General features: G+C 40.9%; 1 long non-coding RNA gene across 1 annotated transcript; it reads right to left on the bottom strand.

Moving 5' to 3' along the window:
• Nucleotides 1-1,505: 1,505 nt before the first annotated feature.
• On the bottom strand, nt 1,506-6,811 carry LOC124101566 (uncharacterized). The gene is made up of 4 exons (XR_006854659.2): nt 6,483-6,811; nt 4,698-4,809; nt 3,095-3,400; nt 1,506-1,732 (listed from the first exon to the last, which is right to left on the bottom strand). It is a non-coding gene; the product is annotated as an uncharacterized LOC124101566 (long non-coding RNA).
• Between the last annotated feature and the right edge of the window lie 648 nt (nt 6,812-7,459).

The raw sequence follows: 7,459 nt of genomic DNA on the forward strand, positions 1-7,459 counted from the left end.
TAGAAATTTGTTTCCCCTCTGTCATGCACCCCGCGCGCGCGCACACACACACACACACACACACACACTTTAGAGCCTGCAGTGCCTTTCCTTTATAACACAACAGCATTTAAAACATCTCCCACATTTTGTTTCAGGGAAATAGAGTTCAGTTCATACTGTACTCTCTTTGTTTTGGAAAAAATACTAATAAAATCTTGCCTTAACATTTTAGTGCCAGCTTTGTTTATTATTGACAACTCCTTCATGGAGTGAAGTACTTTTATTAAAATGTGCACTTCAAAGATAAATATCAAGCCAGTTATGGCAGTGATGTATCTGTAGTCCCAGCTACTCAAGAACCCAGGAGTTCCAGGATAGCCTGGGCAACATAGGGAAAACCTGTTTTAAATAAATTAAATACCAGTACTTGGCTTTCTTTGCTCAGATAAGCTTTGCTTTCAATGTTTTCAGCAGCCATTAATCACTACTTCAACCAGAAACATGTTGGGCAGGCTTTGTTTCTGAAGTTCAGCTCATCAAAAGTCTACTGATAAATTAGTCAATAGGGAGAAAAGGAGTAAGGCAGTGACTCAGAATGCCTCTCATCGACGGGAGCAACAAAACGAAGGTCTCATAGGAAGCCCCTCAGACCCTAGTCTTCTAACTCCACATTCCTTGATGAGAGGCTGGAATGGACCTGGTTTAAATAACCACACAATAAGCAAACAAATCCAATTCTGTGGCACTGAAATTGAACCACAATGGGCTCAGACCTCAGGTCTCCTGGGTTCCTCTCTTCAGAGATGTGTATTCCCTGCCTGCAAGAGTGTAGTGAGTGCACATGCTGCAGCTTACTCTTGGGCAGAACCTAAACACCTTCTCATCGACTTACCAACACCCAAAACTATAAGTTGATATTATCAGAACATAAGAAAATGAGAGCTTTTATTTTCTTCTTAATTTTGAAACCATATCAGCTTTAAGGGCAGAAGCATCTTAAAATAGTAAGACAGGCAAGAGACACTGAGCAATGAATTCTTTTAAGTAGAAGAGCCATGTATCTGATTATTGAAATTGATATGTATGTTTAAAAAAGAATGATTAAGAGTCTTATCCCAGGGGCTAGGGTTGTGGTTCAGTGGTAGAGTGCTTGCCTAGCATGTGTGAGGCACTAGGTTTGATTCTCAGCACCACATATAAACTAATAAATTAATAAAGGTCCATCAATAACTAATAAAAATTTTCAAAACAAAAGAATCTTATCCCCCCCTTTTTCCATTATTAAATTATGCCACAAATGTTTACTGAGTATATACTTACTATTTACCAAGCACTGTCCTGGGTGCCGGGAGTACAGTTGTGAACAAGATGGTATTCAGCCCAGGGATGCAATTACCCCAGTGCACTGTTTACTGATCCCAAAGAAAGAACTTGGATGACTCAAAAGGGAGGTTTTGCACAATTTATTACTCATACTTTTCATGGCAACAGACTGTACACACCACACCTACAAACAGGGGGAATATATGGGATAAGTTGCATGCCCACTGTACAGGTGAATTTCTCAGTTGTTTTATGAGTATATTTCTTTAGCGTACAATAAGTATCATTCTGTTCAGGTCCTCTTCTAAAGATTGAAGATAGGGGCTGGGGATGTGGCTCAAGCGGTAGCGCGCTCGCCTGGCATGCATGCTGCCCGGGTTCGATCCTCAGCACCACGTACAAACAAAGATGTTGTGTCAGCCGAGAACTAAAAAATAAATATTAAAAAAAAAAAAAATTGAAGATAAAGGAAGTGGCCAGCTTCCCCTCTCCATTTCTTTCATCATCACATTCTTTGGAGGTCTTCTCTTACTACAAGCTTTCCCAGGCATTGATTAGAATTTAATCCAATATTCCACCCCTTCAGTGCCTCAGAAGCCCCTTCATATCTCTCACAATCTAATATTGTTTTATGTGTTAAAAAAAATCCCTTGGGGCAGGGTTCCAGAGGTAAATTGCATCTATATCTTAAAATAGCAGTACAAAGAGCAAGAACCTATCAGCAAACATGCTAAGGTACTTAAGATGGCTTTAATTTGTTTAGACACATGGGTTTAAGTGTGAGTAATTATGTCCATTATCAGATGTATACATGCAGCATTCTGTCCCTAAGGCTGCACATACAACACTTTGGGCAGCCACAAGAACAACACCATCTTATTTTGTAAAGCTTCCTTTCTTATCCTAGTAGTTTCCTCAGTTATCAAATTATGGCATGTTTAGTCTCATTAAGAATGAGAGGCTGGGGTTGTGGCTCAGAGGTAGAGTGCTCACCTACCATGCGTGAAGCACTGGGTTCGATCCTCAACACCACATCAAAATAAAACAAAGATATTGCATCCACTTATAACTAAAAAATAAATATTAAAAAATTAAAAAAAAAAAAAAAAGAATGAGAGCACCAGGCGCTATGGCACACACATGTAATCCCAGCAGATCAGGAAACTGAGACAGGAGGATTTCGAGTTCAAAGCCAGCCTCAGAAACTTAGCAAGGCCCTAACTCAGTGAGACCCTGTCTCTAAATAAAATACAAAAAAAAGGGGGCGGCTGGGGATGTGGCTCTGTGATTGAGTGCCCCAGGGTACCATACCCAGTGCCAAAAAAAAAAAAAAAAAAAAAACCTGAGCAGTGTGGGAGGCTAAATCAAGACTTAAGCTTCTACATCAATCACTGTAGTTTGTGGGGAAAGATAATCTAATGATTAAAACCACCAGATGGCATGGCAGGGCCTTTATGCTACTCCATTTACTAGGTGTGTGTGTGGCAAAAGAGGCAAAACTTGGGCTGAGATCAAAACCATCCCCATGTACATTGTCCTGTCCAGTGGTAAGGTAGGTAAGGCCATCCATAGAGCCCACATATACACAGTTCATCCCATGGCAGGGGAAAAGCCCCATGAGTAACAAGGGATGATGGGTGAGTTGACTGTTTTCTCACACAGACATGGAGGCATAAAACCTGCCTTCTTTTTATCATGACCCTACAGGGTGATGCAAAGGAAAGTTTACTTTTTAACTCTAACCTGAATTGCTACCTCATATAAAAGTCCATTCCATATATAAGTATACCCAGGTACTTGAGAGAAATTTAATGTCTCCAATCAAAGCAAACGTTTTTCTCTTTAGTGTAATCATATGAAGGCCATTTTTGCAGGCAGTCTAGTCAGTGTCAGCCAAGTCTATTCCATCTCATTTCCAGGTTAAGATATCCAGGGAAGTTCTTGTGCTGCACTCAGAGTTCTGAGCAGATCCAACAGTTATTCTGGTTAGCATGATGTGCAACTTCCATTACTCAGTCCAGGAATAAACCTGTTGTTTATAGGTTTATTGTTAAGCAGTTGCTTAAACCTATTGTTTAGCAACCTTGTTGTTAACCTGTGGAGAATATGACAAATGTTTAATAAACACCAATAATAGCAAAGCAGCTCCATGAGGCAATATAGCGGCTATTATATGATCTTTACTGTATGGTCCTTACAGCTTTGTCCACAAATTAGCCTACATGGCAAGTGTACCATATCAACCTGTTTGCACTTGAGGGGTATAGAAGGAACAAGACAACTCTGGAATATATAACTGCCATAAACTGATACAAAATTTTCCTCAAGCCAGGCATGGTGGTGCAAGCCTGTAACCTCAACAGCTAGGGAGGCTGAGACAGGAGAATCACAAGTTCAAAGCCAGCCTCAGCAACAGTGAGGTACTAGGCAACTCAGTGAGACCCTGTCTCTAAATAAAATACTTAACAGGGCTGGGGATGTAGCTCAGTGGTCAAGTGCTCCTTAGTTCAATCCCCAGTACCTCTCCCCCCCACAAATTTTTTTTCCCAGGTGATAATGCCAAGAGTATCATCGCCTGTACTTGTGAGTGCCAGGGTCCCAACATTGTAGGTTTTACTTTTACATTTAGCCATTCTTCCTCCCTACAAGGAACCAGAAGGCAAACCACTGGAGGTGGTTACTTGTACAGTCCATGGCCAACTAATGCTCCTTGTCTACCAGGTAATATCTTGAAGAGCCAGCAACGGTAAATTGTTACTTGTGCCCAGGCCAGTTTAAGAAAATGTTCAGTGGATGTGCACTTTATCTGTAACCCCAACCCTGGCAGCCATAGGCAAGATAACATAGAAACAGCTGCAGGCAGCTGATATCTGGGTTTCTCATAAGGAAAACCCAGCCCTGCATAGAGTCATTCTCAGTCCTTATGGCTTGTTTCAGCAGGCCATTCATTATTTCAGTTAATACAGCTCCTGTTGTATTGCATGGCAGGTGGAAAATTCATAGTATGTCCCAGTCTTGAACCCATTGCTGTATGGGTTCAAGACCTATGAAATGAGTTCCTTGGTCATTGTTAATTCCTGTGGTATGCTACACATGGCAGTCAACCAGGTCAATCCCTTAATAATTGCCTTTTGATTGGCTTTTTTTGCTGTGGAAGACTGCACCAAGTCTGTTACAGTGGCCACACAAGTTAATGCATATTTGTCCCTTTCTGATAATGGGAGAAGGCCAATGTAGTCTATCTGCCATTGCTGAAGAGGGACATCACCTCACTTGATATACCACTTGGTAGCACTCAGTTGTTGTGGATAGTGATAACAGACCACAGGAAGACAGTTTCTAGCTGCAGCAACAACATCATACATCTTTATGGGTGTGTCACAGCTACTCACATAATCTTCCAACCTGCATTCTTTAATCTATGATTTAGCCAAGGGGCAACTTCTCCTGCAGGGGTTTGCTCTAGTCATTTTATCTTTGCCAGTTAGTCAGCCTCATCATTTCCTGTAAATCAGAGAGAACAATGGCAATTGCATGGTATATTGTAACAATTTTGGTTTGGGCACAACACCAAATATCTTCTCATATCTGCCATTTATCATCCACTGTTGTTGCCACTGAGACAGTCACATTGTTAAGTCTTCTGAATATGTCCCTACTATCTGTAAAGATAGCTAATGGCCCACTTTGGTAAACAATAGACATCCATATCACTTACAATTCAGCCCACTAGTTGCTGTTTCCTTGTCATCAATCAATCAATTTCCTTCATCAATTCACAATATCAGTCACTGGATGAGAGGCTACAGCTGTCCACTCTGGGGGTTTCCTTTTGCTGATCCATCAGTATACTAGACTTGCTCTGACGTTGGAGAATGGCCTTCTTGTATGGGTGAAGGGAGTAAAGGTGTGTCTTATAATGTTTCATCCTGTTATTCTACATATGTGATTGGTCCCAGGAACTGTTGACTGAGAGGCAAAGTGTTGTCTATTCCTTGCTGTCAAAGGTATTTGCAATATTTCCTAGTGGTTGCCGTCTGAGCTACTCCCAATTATGGAACCTTGGTCATTTGATGTAGCCATTCACTTGTTACCAAAAGCTTAGTCCTTGTCCTCAATGCCAATCTAGTGATGAAGACAATCACTGATGAAGCAAGGCTTCTCTCAGTGAGACCCTGTCTCTAAATAAAATATATTTAAAAAGTAGCTGAGAATGTGTGTCTCAGTGGTTGAGTACCCCAGGGTTCCATCCCCAGTACAAAAAAAAAAAAAAAAAAAAGAACCTGAGCCATGTGGGAGGCTAAATCAAGACTTAAGCATTTGAGAAAAACAAGTTTCATTTCTTTGCGAGCAAAGGAGAAACACAGGGGACTCCTGTCCTAGAAGTTGTGTATCTGCTTGTCAGGGGGAACAGAAGGCTTTTATAAAGGTGATTCAAAGGCCAAAAAATTCCAGTTCAACCTTGTCAGGGACCATAATTCACTTATGACCCTGAGAGAGCGCAGTTTCTTAGGTCAGTCCCAAGGCCTAAATAACTTTATTCCTCTGGCATGTGTATTCAAAGACAGGTAGCATGACCTAAGATGGCCTTGTTTCCCCAAAGGTTAGGAAGGTGGAGAGGGAGAAGAGAAAAGGGGGGAAACATCAGTTTTAAAATAAGCCACGGTGGCAGAGCAGCAAGTGAACTCCTGTTACGCCTAGATAGGCGGTCACAACCATAGCTAGTGATGGGCTCCATGACTAAGAAGGCAGCACAAGTAGCACACTGTTGTTTTTCTAACAATTTTAGCATTCCTCTGCCTACTTCCATACTGTGACCAACATCCAATGAGTGTCGTATGTCCCTTAATCCACTGCCATAAGCTTCATCAAAAGCCATCTGGAGTGACATGGGTGGTAAGCACAGCAGGTTTCCATGTCTAGTGTCCAAGGGCTTGTGCCTGCTTGACTATTGGTTTGGCTTGATTAAACAAATGCCTCAGTATGCCAGTCAGAACAGTTCCTGTACCCCTTCTAAACAAATTATAGAATTGTAGTAATAACTGAGCCAGATGAAGGATGAAACTCCTCCAATAACCTAGTAACACCATAAATTTTTGTATTTGCTTTACTGTATTTGAAAAGTGGAAACACCTAAATTTTATCTATCACAGCCTGAGATATAACTTTTGTCTTACCTGACCAGACAAAGCCCAAGAATTTCACTGATAAGCCATGACCCTGCACTTTGTTGGAGTTCAAGGTCTACTCTCTTCTTTGCAAATGAGGCAAAATCACGTGAGTATCCTTGGTGAGCACTGAAAGAAAATCTGATGTGATAATTATATAAACATTTTTACCAGTTCATGTTGGCAGCAGGTTTTTTACCATATCATGACATAAGATGATGTGATGGAGACATACTCCAGATAAGATTGTAAACATCTATTATCCATCCTCTCCCATGAAGACAAATGAGTCTTGACCCTCAGACACTTCATCTATTCCAAAGAAGGCATTAGCAAGGTCTAATACACAATTATAAATTCCCTTCTAGAATGGTGGCTACATTGGCAATGGCTGCATAATGTGAGTGGATCACATTATTTAATTCCCTGTACTCCACTGTCTCGTACTAAGCTCTATTGGGGTTTCTTACTGTTTATGAAGGAAATTTAAAAGGACTGTGGTTTGGAAAAATTGTGTTTACTTTAGCCAATTTACATATAGTGTCCATTATCTCTTGGGGGCCAACATGAAGACATAGTTTGGGGGGGGCAACAATTCAGCAGGGTACAGGCAAAAACGGGGAGTGTTTAGCAAGCCTTCTTAATGTTGGCTTTATAGTGGATGCATGCTTAATCACCTCGCAATGCAAACAGAATTCCCCTATGATAGTTTGTAGGCATTTACCCCACAATATATCAATACCTATTAAATATTCACCAATGCAATCTGTGAACAAAGGGTAGGGTGATGACATCAGGAGGAAGAGTTAAGGCTGGGCAGATAGGGAAATGGGCCACTGGTTAACCTCCTGGGCAATAGAGCACAAACAGTACCTGCAAATATTTGCTAAGAAATGTACAAAAATGTTATTTAAAAATCAGGAATATGTGACTAGGATTCATGCCTCTCCAAAAAGGAAAAATGCCCAGTTGATATTTTGATTGGA

The sequence above is a fragment of the Marmota monax genome, unplaced genomic scaffold, assembly GCF_021218885.2.
Source record: "Marmota monax isolate L192 unplaced genomic scaffold, Marmota_monax_Labrador192_F-V1.1 WCK01_AAM20220418_F8-fsc00128, whole genome shotgun sequence".
NCBI lineage: Eukaryota > Metazoa > Chordata > Mammalia > Rodentia > Sciuridae > Marmota > Marmota monax.